The following is a 15189-nucleotide window of genomic DNA, read 5'->3' as shown; positions in this document are numbered from 1 at the left end:
TTGTCACAGCCTACAGCTCATCTTATTGGGTAGATGTTCCAAGTTGGAGAGCTTCACTTCAGCTATTGCTATAGCATACCCTGCTCTGTAATCAGTGTCTATCAGTCTGCAGGAGGAACCATCAGTGTACCGCTCCTCTAGTCTACCTTTTTTAATGGTGTCTAATCTTGGCGGGGTGCCGTTTTCTACAATCTCAACACCAACTTACTTAGGGGTCATATCTTTTCCTAACAGAGTGGATCTCATCAGCATAACATATTGTAGGTAATACTTTTGACAAATTAACAGGTGGGCATCTTACATGGTGCCATTATAACCTGTGTGCCTGCTAGCAGAAAAACGTTGTGTCGATCCAGACAGCAACCACTGCACCAAATATGGCACCTAGACAATACAGGTATAGTCCAACACAATGATAGCCATCCCCTCCACCATCACAGCTGCTGACCCCTAGTCACTGCAGAAAGCAAAGTCACATAGTTGTGTCCCACAGGCCTTTCTTTTCCAGCTGTGTCAGCACACCATTGGCAGCATCACTTCTTTTGCAATGTTATTTTGCTCTGAAACAGAGATGGAAAGGCAGTTTGTATTCAGGCAGACCAGCAGTCCTCATGAAGGTGCAGTACACAATGTTTCTTTCAATTTCTTGAAACAGTTTGCAAGTTCATTTTGTAACAGTCATAGCATCTGCATTCATTATCCATTGGTGGCAGCAGTTCATTATCCCCAGGAAGGACATCATTCCTTTCTTGGTGGGCAGGAGATGAATGCCCTGAAACAATTTAATTCTGTCAGGTGATATGCTGCGGGTACCTTGGAATATCACAAAACCCAGGTAAGTCATCCCAGTTTGGCAGCACTGGCATTTTGACAATGAGGCTTCTCTTCTCTCCTGGAGGTAGTTCAGCAGAGCTACAGTGTCTTTTGTCACAGTCTTTCACAGGCCTCAAGTGATGGAGATGTCACAAGAAGCTTATCAGCTTACTGCAAGACAATATACCGCCTTCCAGGCATAGGTGGTCCATGTCTCTCTTCACTGCCTGCGGATTGACATTGGGACTCACAGTGAACATAGTGGATTTGGTATCTCAGTATGATGGCAAAGATTTTTCCACCCAGTGGATGGACTTTAATGCTAAAACCCACTGAGGAGAGAAAAATACTCTGCCTCTACAGGTACACATAATAATATTGTACTGGTATCAGGCACAACAGGCTCCAAGGGGACCACAAGTTCAAGGTAATCTCTTTAGGGGGACAGCATTTTTTTTTCACCAGCCTCTCTATTTTTTTTTTTTTTATATCACTTTGTTGTGAGGGCATTATATCCTTCGGTATCAAGTTCGCGCTATATAAAACTTTATAATAAATACATTTATCCAAAACCTCTCCGTTCCCTATATCTATAAACTTCTTGTTAGTTATGTGTACATCCATCCATTTCCTTTTCATATGTAACAAACTGCAGTCTAACAGCATCATTCATCATCTCTCAACACATCCATACGTGCTCTACAGAGGTTGTATACAACAGAGAATCCTTACTGAAGCTGTAAGCAGTACTTGCCCTGTTCTAACCTATCATTAGGCATTTGTGAATAAATTCCATTTATTAAAAAATATATATATATACTGTTGCTAAATTATATTTATTTATATTAAAGTTGTGAAATGTATCCCTTTATCTCCCACATTAGTGAAAACACCTTCCACTTTAGTGGAACCATGATATTCTCCTTGGGCATGTCTGATATCTTCATCCTGATACACTGTGCAACAATAAACTGATACCATACTCTTATCTACTCTCTGGTATCTACGCTGCACCCCTTGATAATGTTATTCAGTGGAATAAACCCACCCTGTATATTTCCTGCAAATGTATTATTTCTCAAAAAACAGTTATATCCCCATCTGCTCCTAAAACAATGTAATTTATCCTGTTGCTAATGGTACCTAAACAGATCTTTGGTGTCCAATTCGTTCCAGGAAGGCTAATGTGATATCCCTAATATTATTACCATGCATTGAGAATTAATTTGGACCCTAATTTCCCTAGGTACATTATATATTTAGACATCATTAGAGCAAAATGCACATTTACCTGTAGTGTTGTACCCTACAATAGTAGAATCAGGATATTTAATTAATATAAAGGAATTTAAGTTCTTTAAACTACTCTTCAACATTACAAGCTTTCATAGTGTAATGTAGAAATCACATACTGTCACAGTTGCTTAACCTCAGATACAAAATGCTCAAAACTCCCTGCATGGACAAACTTTACATTACTTGTACAGGATTACAGACACTTCTGAAATTATTTCTTTTAATAAAAGCACCTACAGCAGGAAAATTCCAAACTGCTAATTCTACAGGCATTCTAGTGGGTACATTTTCTTCAAGATCCAAACTATGCAACATCAGCTCTAATAAGCACGGTCAGCTTATTTACACAGACTAGCTAATAAAGCAATGTAGACTACTCATCCTCTCATTAAAACATCAGACAGGATGGGCAGTAACATAGCATATATATATATTCATTTTATTAATGCTAACACTTTTTAAAACCGTATTACTGAATAGCCAATTAAATGTCTCATGGCTATTTCATAGACCGTTTAGACAGGCTCAAAAGAGATTGAGAAAAGGAGAGAGCAACCACATTTTTTCTTACCCTTAAGTTGTACAGGAGCTAACCTCCTCCCCCCATTTTGAAAGTTGGAAACCTGAAACATTTTTCATTTCTGTCAACACTATCACCCCCTTTATGTGGAATCTGGGCATAAACAAACTCTTAGGAAGTAAATAGCATATTTAAGCAGCATCTCCCTTAGCATGAGTGCATATAGTTCTTGCTTTAGCCAAAACAAAGTACGCAAACTTCTCATTCTCTCCCACTTCTCATTCTCTCCCTGCGCTGCCAGCTCCTCTTTCAAACTTTTTAGGAGGTCAAAAATGTCAAAGACACCCCTTGCTCTCAGCCCTTTTAGGCTTCTAAATGTGGACCTCGACCTTCTAACCTATTAGCAGCTGTTCTTCCAAGGCGTTCCCTATGTGTGTTATTTGTTGAAGGAACCTCTCCAGAAGCAAGACTGAGGGTCCGTGCCTCCATGGTGTTATTTTAAAAGGTACGATCACATTTGAAAGTATCTCTCGAGAAGCATGGCTGAAAAATATTTCTGCTCCGCGCCAGCACGCCCATATATCTTTCTTTTAAGGTAGGATCTTTATTATTTATTTTATTCTTTAGCACTACGCCCCTCCAGCACCCCAAAAAGTGGCTTAAAACATCTCAGTTTTGAGAATGCCATAATTTTCTACCAGTATTCTTGTGCATGAAAGCAAAAGATTGCATAAATGCAGGTCTCTAGAGCTGCTCTGCATTTCTTTTGAAAGCCTTTGTATTTGACACTGCAGCCATTTTAAGTTTGTCACTAAGAGACAGTAATATTGGTGTTATTAGAAAAATTTATATCCACACTTTTCATGTGGTGCAACAACATAGTTTTACCAGTTGGAGATACATTTTAATGTGCACATTCAAAATCTGGATATATATACTTTGATATACTTTGCACAGAATATTTTTCAACAGTGCTAAATATTCCAAAGCAGTCTAAATCTATTAGCATTTTTTATTTTACAGCAGCTCATCCTCTGAGCAGCCATCCTGAGCAGCCACCCATTAATGTGAATGCCTTTTAATATTTATCTCTGTGAGGCCTACTTTTTCTATGTAGTGCATTTTACTAGGAACAGTCATTTACATTTATCATGTAAAAATGTATTTTAAATACACACTGAGGTAACCAGGTCCGTCTCTACCAAACCATTCGCCCGCACTCCTACAAATCTATTTCTGCTGACCTTTTCTGCCCTTTTGACACGTCCTGAGTTAACAGCTGCCAAGAAGCCTCAGTTTCTGACTGCACCACCGATGGTAGTTCCAGTGAGGCTATGTAGAATGCTCCGTCTTTTTATTTTTATTTCTCAATGCATGCCTTCTTCTAGGCATTGTTTTTCTAAACCCATATCAGTGTTAAAGCTGCTGTGCCTTCACTATTCTAACAAGCATTGGTAAAATCAAAAATCGTTTTTGGTCTCAAAAAGTACTCATTGCAACAGGAATTCGGTGTACTGTACAAAACTACTTTGTGGGTCAATATGCTCCTGATGCAAGAGCAGAATACAGTCACTCACAGTGCCAGCTTAGAGAGAGAGTGACAGGCATACTTTTTATATACACAAAAGTCATGGCTAACGCCAGTCCTAATTAAAGGCCCACTTATTAAACAAAGTCTCAAAAAGTGCATATCCTTGCATATATAGGCCAAGAAATAGTACTCCTAGAAAATATTTGTGAACTGAATTTTTCCATGAGCAACTCTGCATGTGTAGATTTGCTCATGTGAAAATCTAAATGTTTCCAAGTTCACTTTTCCTCCAACCACTTTTTCCTAACACTGGAAGAACTTTTATGTCTGCCACTGTCAAGAGTACATTTCCAACCCCTCTCATTATGAGAATATTTTAGAAGAATTGGTTCAAACTCTTAAACACGCAAGTCAGTAGGTTTGCACAGACTCAAAAGGGCATTCCAACCCTACTTTGTACTTGCATCACTGTCCATATTACTTTAGTTCATATTCTTACCTTCATTTGAATTTTTCTCTCCGGACTGTTTTTTAAACAACTTTCTAGTGCGCTTACCATTATTTTCATCTGAGATCCGGTCTTGTGATGTCTGCTTTGTACTTACAATGTGCGCGTACCCTGAAAGATAAATTCAAAATGTTTCCTGCAAAGGAAAATTTGTTAGGCTAATATCTTTATCTCTTGCACTAATGCGCTTCATTTTTTATAATAAATTTAAGAAAACATAGACGTTCAGTACTGAAAATCAATACCCTATTCAAATGCAGTCATTCATCCATGACATTACTACGCATATTTAAAAATTATTTCCCTGTGTTCCGGTGCAACCAGCAAATCAGAAGCTCCATGCACTATATTTTGGGAGTGTTTCTTTTTGTGGGTAAAATCAATACCCCCTCCTAGCATAGGGTCTCCTGAAATGGATTTTATAAAACCCCCAGAGGGTCTAGCCATTTGTCAATATTTATTGACATAAAGTAACTTAGTTACTTATCAGTCACCTGCTTCACTACTTCTTATATGTGTAGGTACACATACATTATTCTCTAACCCAGGGTCTCCTGCAGTATATACACATATCAATTAGTTTATTGATACAGAGAATATTTTTTTTTTTTTTTTTAAAAACATTCTCTACAGTCACCTGTCTATTTTAAATGCCAGTCAATGTCCCTTTTATTAATACTATGAGTTAAATACATATTTGAAAGACTGAAAGGTCACTTACAGCAAGGCAAGTTAGTTATTTAACTTACATCTCACTTATCAACTGGTGACATCACAGTCCTCCAATATATCCCACTTCTGACACCATTCTGATGGGGAAATACTGGCACCCTCCCAGGAGCATATCATGAATGAAACTCACCAGACATAGCAGGGTTGCTCAGAAACAGAGTGAAATGTATTTATTGGTACCAAAAGCATGCATCATTGCTAATTAGCAAGGAAGAAGTCAGATCTGCCACCTTAGGGGCTCTCAGACCGCTTCTTCCCAGAGTGACAAGTTTCTAGGTATTATATACTGTATGCAATGCCATGTCAGCGGAACTAGAATAAGGCACCAAGCCAAATATGGCTGACATGGATGTGCAATGTCTGCACCATGCAAAACAGCCAGATATGGGCAGTCCAGAAAGGCAGGCTCTGCACTGTGTAACATGTGCATATCATATAGTCAAGACAAGCAAGGTGACCTGTAAGGGTGTACAGAATAGCTTGTTGAAGCTTGTCCAGTCAAGGTCAGATAGGAAGCCATTTTGAGCTCCAGGCCTCATGTTAATGTGATCTTATATACTCATGAACTCTTTGGAAGTACATGCAAATGAATTTATATGGATATTCATATATATTTTGTCACAGTAATGGTGGTCACATTTACACTTTAACCCTGATTGACCACCACCAAAAAGTGTAGGTAGATCTTCCTGGTCCTGATGAATTGCCAACTAGTAAGTTAACAGGCAAGAAACATGTTGACCTTTCTCATAAGCGCATAGACTCCACATCCTTAGAGTGAAGATACGCGCCCTTTTGTTACTTTTATTAAGGGTAGGGGCCACATTCATTAAAATTTGTCTTGAGTGGACCACCTCCTCTATTTTAATCCACTTCCTTACACTCCACTTTCACCTACACCTATCTAGGGCCCTCACACGCACCTCACCCACCGTCAAAAAAGGAAAAAATATCTCCGCCAATAAGGCCCCATCACGGGTGCCGATCGGATATTGCACCGCCGACCCGATAAGGAGCAGACCCGATGATGAAGCAAGACACCTAGCTGGCTGGGTGTGTGAGGGTCTTTTTCCGAAAGGAGAGGTCTCTTCTCCCCACTTACATGACTCTATAACAGTCATGTAGGCCTTGCATAAAACACACTTTAACTCCTGCTTTTTATGTTAGGAACTGCATACTAATTTTGCATAGCTTTCTTCAGCAGTGCCTGGTCCCTTCCTCATACATTGGACTGTAAAAATAATCTAATTGCAGCAGCCATCAGATAGATGGCAGGTGGTGCAAGGTGATTGGTGAGGCATACAGTATCTGTTGTTAGGGAAAGGACTCCTTTGAAGGGGCTCAGATTTTGTCTGTCTTCCTGATCTCTGTGAGAAGGGGTTGTAAATAGCTGGATGCCACCTGCTCACACCTCTTTGTATTTCTGTGGTAGCCGCTCCACCTGGATTCTGTACTTCTGGGCAGAGCAGCTTTTCAGAGAAAAGCTAGATCTAGACGGTACAATGTATTTAAGCAAATATAATAATGGCAGTATGCAAGCTACCAGTACCACCTACTTTACCGGTGCCCAGCCTGATCAGAATTTTCAAAAATGAACAATTCTATTTCGTAGGGAGCTACTGCGATTGATATTAACATTTAATAATCAAACATTTCTCATATTCTACGATTGATTCTTATTTATTATTCCGATAGCATGATAATGGTATTCGTAATACAGATTATAATTTCCAACACCAATTTTTGCCTTTTTCAGAGGTTACATAGAATATAATCTGCAGCCACTGTGAATCAACATCATATTCAGCGAACACATGTTTCGCAACATGCCGCTTCTTCGGGGCTTCTGCTGGTTTTGGGGTGCTAAATGGATGATAGATCCAGAAGGTGGTCTAGTCAGGACACATAAAAAGGGAACTGCCCCAAACCGATTCCAAAGAAACAGAACTAAAATATATATCCTCTGTCTGAGAAATCAGTAAAAAGATGGGAGATCAAGACACATTGTTGTATGTTGTTGTGGTCTCATGCAGGTGGTACACCACAGATTACTATGCAGCCAAAGGTTGGTGTCACACGGACAGCCAACTCTCCTCATAATTGAGAGAACATTGCCTGCAGTCTGATCTGAAAGAGGAATTACTGAACTGTCCTTAGTGGCAAGATGTCCAGTGAGTCAGGGAAGAATGCACCAACCGTGCAGGGGCTGCTGACCGTGGAAGGAACTGGGGTGGTAGTCAGGGCCAATGGAGGTGGCTGTGGAATAATCAGCAAAAAACACAGTTAATGGACAGAATGCAGAACAATGTCTTACATTCACCCCAGTACAAAGATCTGGGCCTAAATCCATCAGTTTTTTTGCACTCCACACCACCCTAGGTCAGACAATGGCTATATGCAAATAAAAATCAGGGCGCACTGGATCATCAGATCTTTTGACTATGGACTAGCATAGTAACACCTGCCCAGGATGATGAAATTTAAGGCAGAGATTGCTGGCAGTAAACAGGAGAGGGGGGCACAAAGGGCAATGATGGAGACGAAGGCAGTGGCGGCTGCCAGAAGGGAAAAGTGTGAGGCAGCGAGGGGTACAATAGTAAATACATTGAAATAAAACTTACCTGCCTTCTCGCCACCTGCGGCCTCGATGCTCTTCTTCTGTTCACAGGTTCCCAGACTCCCCTGCACCAATCCAGGCGCTGCTCTCATGCTGGTAATACTATTACTCTGCATGAGAGCAGCCCAGGATTGGGTGGAACGGGGAACATCCTTTTCAACGCGGATTTTACTCCGCAGTACTTTTACAACGCGTCCGTTACAACGCAAGTCGTAACCACGACTTGCGCTGGAGGGCGCTAGAGGATAAAGAATAGTATATTTACTATTCCAACACCTTCCCTAGTATCCACGGGGACTGGTGTTAGAATAGTAAATTATACTATTCACTATCAGCGCCCCCCAACGCAAGTCGTTGTAACGACTTGCGTTGTTAAAGATGCGTTGTAAAAGCACGCGTTGTGACGGTACGCGTCGTACTGTCATACATCCGGGTGGAACGGGTTGGTTTTACAATCACAGAGGGACTGGGAACCTGCTGTTCTCCATGCAATAGTTGGAGACATCTAAGTGTGCATGATGGTGCCATCCTAAGAAAGCCGGCCAAACCGTCATGCGCACTTACTCTGCCCACTACTGCAAGAGCCCTCCATGCTTGCCTGTCAGAGGATGCCTCCCCCAAATACTCAGCTCGGCTCCGTCATGGAAAATAAAACTGCTTTGTTATCATTTTATTTTACAAGTTTTTAACTGTTGATTGAGGGAGTGGTGCAACGCTCCTCCACCATAACAGAGGAGCTGCCACCGGACCAAGGTCCTTAGATTTTTTATCCCCTCCTCAGAGTTTTTGCGACTTGAACAAACTATTCTATGTTTTGGTTACCCACCACTGAATTATGTTCATTCCGTCCTGAAGTGGCAAAATACTCGAAGTAGCTTTTTGAACAGTGTGAAACATTCTAGGTTGGATTTCCAGAAATGGGTATAGCGCTTAACAAATGTCTTCCAGAAATGTGAAAGCTTCTTGATGTGGTCTACACAGCTAATTGTACTACACCATATGTCTTGGGTCAATTAGGACGTGATTTTCCAGCTAGTGCCTATAGAAAAGGGAAAATAGAAACATTTTCTATATAAATTTCTACATGGGGCTTACAAAACTGGCCATAACACTTCAATTGAATCGTATGGGGAAAATACACACTTTTTTTTGTAAAAACATGTTTTATTGTTATCCCATAAAGGGCATGGCAATTTGCTTTACAAAAGGGACGCACTAGTCTCCTGCTACATTACTTTACCCGACATTCCCATTTACCCCTTCAAAAGGGTTGAATCCTGGTAGAGTACAGCCCCACTTCAAGCCTTACATAGTCAGTTCTTTTCACCCTCCCTCCCACAATCAGCTCGGGCTACCCCTTGGGAAGCCCTCCACTCCCTCCCTCCCCACCCACCAACCTAACCAACACACAAGTAAACAAACCAGCAAAGCTGCACCACCACTAATAAACTACAATCAGGCGTTCTTGGAGCTCAGTGTAGGGGATCACCACTGCCTTGCTCTCTACAACATCCCTAGGACCAAGCAGCAGCTTTCCAGTTCCAAGTCCCGGAGTACACTCCTGACTTTCATGCACAATTATCTCCCCTATTCTCGACTCCTCCCGGGGATCCTACCAGTGTCAGCAGATCTGGTTCACTCAAACAATAAACTAGATTGTCCCATGGTCGTGCCACCTCATGGGAGCCACACCCTCTTTTCGCCTCTCGGAGCACAGCTCCACTCTCGAAGCCCTCCCACTTGAGAAGCTCACCCTATGAAATGCCGTATTTGTAAAGCGCACAATTACCCGAGGGTGTGAAGGCGCTGGGAGCCATTGGGAAGATTAACATGCATCAAGGTAGGATTTTGCGAGTCCTTAATTGCGAATATTAAGGAGTCGCAATTAAGGACTCCCAAAATCCTATGCATGTAGGAATCTCTATAAAAATAGCGATTCCTGCATATTCCTTATTTGCGACTCGCAAATTGTGAGTCGCAAATAAGGAATGGCTTCCCATTCATTCCTATGGGCCTACAGGCCTATAGGAATGAATGGGAAATTACATGCGCAATTTGTGAGTACCAATAGGTACTTGCAAATTGCGCATGCAATTTCAAGGGTGCAAGGGAGTCAAAAGGACACCCTGTTGCACCCCTGAAATTGATCCGTGCACATATGTTGTGCGCACACACATGTCCCAAGGGCATGTGTGTGTGTAACCTACAACTTCCAAAAATTCACTTTAGCGCATTTTATAACGTTTTCGTTATTTACCATCTGGTATGATTTTGCGGTAAATAGCGGGCCAAAATAGCAAAATCGCTATTTTAAAAGGCATCTTGCATTGCATTTAAGGAATCGCAATTTGCGATTCCTTAAATGCAATTGCAATTTGAGAAATAGCAAAATATTGCGATTTCTTAAATTGCGAGTGGCAAGTTGTTTCATGCATCGCAAAAGCTAATTTTGCGATCGCAAATGTCCGATTTTTGCAAAGTGCACCGTTTGCGATCACAAAAAACTTTGATGCATGTGCCTGCAAGCGAGCTATTGCCCAGAGCCACATGGTGCTGGGCTAACCTGCCACTGTCAACGGTTATCAAACCGTGAACCCCGTGGTACGGAGTCAGGCACCCTGGCCGCTGCGCATTTACCCTGGGGCCTCCAGTGGCTTTCCAGTTCATTGTGATCTTGGGTTTCACAAGGACTAAAGCCAAGTCAGGGAATCCAGATGTAACTTTATGATTGGTGGGGCATGGGAACCAGCCCAATAAGCAGTGGCCCAGAGGACCAAATAAGCTCCTCCTTCCCCACACTGCGGTCATGCTACCCAAGCTGCTTGGAAGAACGTGTTCACTTTTCCTGTGTAAAATACGCCCCATGAAGGAAGTAGAAATGTATCAATTTTAAACAGGCATTCCTAGATAACCTAGGAACTTGGTCCAGCATTTTTGCCCGGTCTGCTTCCAGCATTAGGTTTCCCAGGTCCCTCTCTCACTTTTCCTGGAAGTCCGTCAGAGGTACAATAGCTTCTGCCCGGAGTGCCCTGTAAAAGCATGTTACTGCTTTGTAAATGCCATTGGTTGTGCATATAACATGATAGCTTTGGGGCGTGGGCGGTTCAGCCACTCCAGCCCCCCAGTGTTTCCTGATCGCTGCATTCACAGCTCCATGAACCAGGAAATAACCCCCAGGAGATCGTGCTCCAATTGGATGTCCGCAAACGTGAGAATCTCACCCGTGCAATTCAAGTCTCCCACCCAGGTGATGCCATATGCCACCCCCTTGGCTAGTCCCACCAGTCACCCGCAAGGGGCAGCACGACCAACCTCTGCAATGGTATATCAGGGAAGTACGAGAATCTCGTCTGAGTTTTCTGTAGGCAACGTAACCAATAGTGCCGCCTCATAACATGGAACAAACAACACCAATCCAAATATGACTTCCTCAAGAAGGTAAAATACCACAGGTGTTATCTTCATTACTGGAAGAATACTGCAGATGCCACATCAATGACTGGAAACTACATTCTAGATGTAGTATCTAGGAATGAACACTACACAAGCGAGACCTTGGGTAACGGGTGCATTCATCAGTGCCTCCTCCAGAAATGGGCACAAATCCCAAGACATGCCCTCCAGAAGTGGTCGCAGTTCTACTGATAATGCCTCAAGATCCATACACCTCACTCATGGAGTGTTCTGCACAAATGGAAAGAATGTTCTGGAAGAGGTCTCGGTTGTATGTCAATATTGTATACACATATTGTCTGCCGTACATATTGCGTCCTTAATACTGTTGAGAACAAATTTCTCCATTCAGTATAGATACAATGTTGTTAACTCCAATTTGTGACATTTTTGTAAAAGATATTTAGAACGACATTCTGACACAAATCTGGCACCACATTCAAAACTCCTCCCATGATCTTGTCACATTGTTCATTTTCAGGTCACGTAAAGCACAAATCTCAACTTCCTTCTTCTGATTGATGGCTTTTAAAATCTCACCTCCCATCATGTTTCATGCTACAGGATTTGTGTGCTCCTTCAACGTGTCAATTTGCATGTGGCCTGTTAACGAGAACCAAAAAGTGGGATTTGAAGGGATGTTAGTCTAGTGCTGTACCAAGATGCCATTGGGCCTGATGTAATCAGGACCTTTACACCGGGGCTGGGAGTGACAAAAGTTGCAATTGGGGTGCAATGGGCCCAGTGGCAATGCTCCAGCCGCCATAATGATAGCAATGGCCTTGTGTATGCCCCTTAATATAAGATCACAACTATAAGCACCCACACCATCTGAGCTTTGACGGACAGGCCTCATTGCAATACTAAGGCATAAGAGGGCAAGGAGCAAACCATTTGATAGGGCAATGCTGCCCATCTCCACAGGTTCAGGCTGGACTGTTCCCATGGGCAGCAGGGTCAAGACTGGTTTGTATATAGCTGGGTTTAATCTGGAATGGCACGTGGAGCAAAAACACAATGGATTTAGGCCCAGATCTCTGTACATTATTAAACATTCTGTCCATCAATTGTTCTTTTTTCATTTGTCACCCTGAGTGGGACGGGTATGCCCAGACTTGGGTCCTGTGCTCTCCATGACACTGGAGTCAAGCTAGCTTGGCTGATGAGGGGTGAATCCCCGAAACCAGTCCTAGTTCACTTGTTTCCAGTCCAGGGAGGACCTGGCCTGGCAGTTCGGGCTGGACTGTTCACATGGGGAGCAGGGTAAAGACTGATTTCTATATGACTGGGTCCAAACTGGAATGGCATGGGGAGCAAAAGAAACAGATGGATTTAGGCCCAGTTCTTTGTACTGGGGTGAATGTATGACATTGTTCTGCATTCTGTCCATCAATTGTAGTTTTTGCATTTGTCACCCCAAGTGGGACGGGTATGCCCAGACGTGGGTCCCGTGCTATCCATGCCACTGGAGTCAAGCTAGCTTGGCTGAAACCCTGAAACCGGTCCCAGGATGCTTGTTTCCGGTCCAGGGAGGATCTGGGCAGGATTGAACCCATGGGGAGCAGGGTCAAGACTGATTTGCATATGGCTGTGTCTAAACGGGATTAAAACAATGGATTTAGGCCCATATCCTTGTACTGGGGGGGATGTTTGACATTGTTCAGCATTCTGTCCATCACCTGTTCTTTTTGGCCATCTCCACGGCACATATGTCCTGCGTAAGGAATCCTGACCTCAGGCATTACTGACAATAAGATATCCCAGCAGCTCAGAAGGGTTAGCAAAACCTCATTTGATTGTGAATGAACATGAAACAAACGGAGACGTGAACGATAGATTTTTATGACGCTTTAGCCTTGTCAGTGCAGAGCGTCAGCGACATGCAACACTGGCAGTGCAGACAGTGTTTCATAATCCCTCAGAAATTACGCAGTCAACGGACGTCCTCGCGATGCACGAGCGACTCCCTCCCTCCTCCCCCTCCCTCCTCGAGGGGGAGACTTGGGCACCGGGCCTGGGAACAGCTCCAAGGCATGCTTCTTGCTACACCACGGAGACTTTGGTCGGAAATAAATCTGTACCCTTTGCCCCTTCAGGAATCAATTCGTTCCATGAAAGCTTTATGTAATTTCCTCTTTCTGGCAGCGGCAGTGCATAAATCAGATGGAGCCGAAAGCTGCTTATTATGCGTATTTCAATATTGGTCCCTGGGCCTTGAATATGCACAACACATTCCCTGTTTACTTAACGCAGAAATTAACCGATCCTTGCGGAACCTGCTATAGTTCAGCAGGTGCAGCGGCATCGGGGCTCAGAGATGAAAGAACCTATTGCATTAAAATTACAGCTATTTTTTTTTACCACCCAACTAGGAATCAGGGGCACTCTTTCCTTGCTTGATCAGGGGCCCAAGAAAACCTTGCTATGCTACTGCTCTCATCTGTGTTTTATGGGCATAATTCGACATTTTCTGCCGGCCTCTGTCCTCTTAGAGCTGAACCATCTCAGCAGCTGGGCCAGCAGGGCACCCCCTTCATCATTTTCTGTCAAATTTCAAGGCCTCGGATTTCTGGCGCAGGCAGCAGACGCTGTTTTCTTTCTCAGCTGCCAGAAGCTTGTTTTCCTTGCTCTGGCTTCCGGCCAGCGTTCTGACCATCCAGACCTCTGCTGCCATTTCACCAAGTGTGTTTATTCCCTGTCTCAGGTCTTTTGCTGTAATGGGTTTCAGGTTGCTGAAGGTCGGAACAGTGGCCTGTCAGTGACAGATGTCTGCAGTAGGCCCGTAAGGAATCCCTTTATTGTGAAATGGCAACTGTGCAGAAGCGACACCTCTTTTAATCAAAGAATGATGGACGAGTTCAGAAGCAAGCAATTCTCTCAAATGAAGTTTTGAGACACGCCACCTAGTGTGTCCTCCTGCCTTTATTCCTGAATACGATTATATGCACTCCCACACCTTGCATTGCCAAAGACACTGTATTCCAGTCCAGACTTCCAGCCACCTCCCTGATGCATTATGGTCCATTGTAGTGCTCTCTGTCTTCAAACCCTGCCCCTAGGAAGAAATGATGTTTCTATGAGAAAATGATAGGCAGCAACACCAGTATCCTGTTCAGTACCACAACGAGTTATTCTCTTTGACATTAAAAGGTGAAGAAAAGGGAATCTTTTGCCATAAATATCTCAGACCTTCATTTACCCTTAAAGGCCAGGCCTTGAAGTAGGCTCACGGCTCACTATTAAACCTTTATAAAGTCCTTTATTTAGACTCTGCTTTCTAATAAAGGGATTCTTTCCAATGTGCCACGTGGTCACAATACCGTGGGCCCCAGTTCCTTATCCAACACTCCTAGTCTATGCCCAAACACTTATTAGCTTGCCTGACGATCATCAATGAAGGTGCCAAAGACTTCCCTCATTTCAAGTAGGGATTCTTTATAGGTAGGATAGTTTACATGACGTTATCTTCTATATGCTGAAAAAACCAAGGAAGAGGTATTGGAGCACAGTCGAGTATCCCACTGCATCTCCCTCTAGACTTCCCTTTTCAGTCCCATTTTCCCCACTTGCCTCAAAAAACCAAGGAGGTATCAGTGCATAATTCACACTCCCAGTGTATCTGCTGAAGTACTATTGTACGCTGTTCATATAGTGGGATAAATCTCTCAGTCTCCTCCCCTTTTCCGGCAAAAGGGAAGTCATTGACTTTGCCCGGGTTC

The sequence above is a fragment of the Lissotriton vulgaris genome, chromosome 11, assembly GCF_964263255.1.
Source record: "Lissotriton vulgaris chromosome 11, aLisVul1.2, whole genome shotgun sequence".
In the NCBI taxonomy this organism is placed as follows: Eukaryota; Metazoa; Chordata; class Amphibia; order Caudata; family Salamandridae; genus Lissotriton; species Lissotriton vulgaris.
This window is presented reverse-complemented; position numbering follows the sequence as displayed.